Source organism: Gavialis gangeticus, unplaced genomic scaffold (assembly GCF_001723915.1).
Source record: "Gavialis gangeticus isolate Ggan-Ray unplaced genomic scaffold, GavGan_comp1, whole genome shotgun sequence".
Lineage (NCBI taxonomy): Eukaryota > Metazoa > Chordata > Crocodylia > Gavialidae > Gavialis > Gavialis gangeticus.
Genome location: NW_017729022.1, coordinates 66,699,772 through 66,700,545, shown reverse-complemented (window position 1 = coordinate 66,700,545; position 774 = coordinate 66,699,772).

Below are 774 nucleotides of genomic sequence, written 5' to 3'. Positions count from 1 at the left end.
GATACGACCTGCTCTGGCACTCCTCCTGCTTCCCTTGACTTCTGGCACTACCAAAACTGCTGAGAAGAGGAGAGATGAAATATAATGGAACCTGATGGCACAAGGTAGAGGTGACCTACCTTCTCAGTCAGTTATCCTTGACTGACTCCTGTAGCCCATCATTAGAGAGATTTTTCCTCTCTCTCCACTTTCTGTAATGTCAAACACCAAGCACACTCTCAGTCCCTCTGATTTTCAAATTATCTATCCCAATGCAGCAAGAACATGGTTGAAATCAAACCAAGGTTCACAAGACAGGAGAACCATTTCCTGTCCAGCTGCAGTAAATATAAATTCATTTATAGTCATGGTGTACTTCAATTATTACAATGGCAATTACTGCAGAAAAACCTAAATGTAAATCATAAAAATATGTAGTATTTGGGTATTAAAATGGTAACAGCACTTGTAGTGGCTTTGGGTGGCTTTTTTGTTTTGTTTTGGTTTTTTAAATACCACGTATTATTCTCATACTCTCAGTTTCGGAAGATGTAATGCACAAAGTGACAGTACGAAGGCCTTGGTCCAGTAAATGAATTCCATGAATTTCAGGACAAGAAGGAGTGGAAATATATTTTTGAGATACGTGGATGGATTCTTAGCTCTCTGAACTTAGGACAAGAGCCTGTTATCGTTCCCACCTCAGCCATAATAGGAAACAATAGGTATTATAATTCATTGCTTTAAGTATCACTACTACACTTCCTTGCGGGGGGGGGGGGGCAGGGGGGGGGA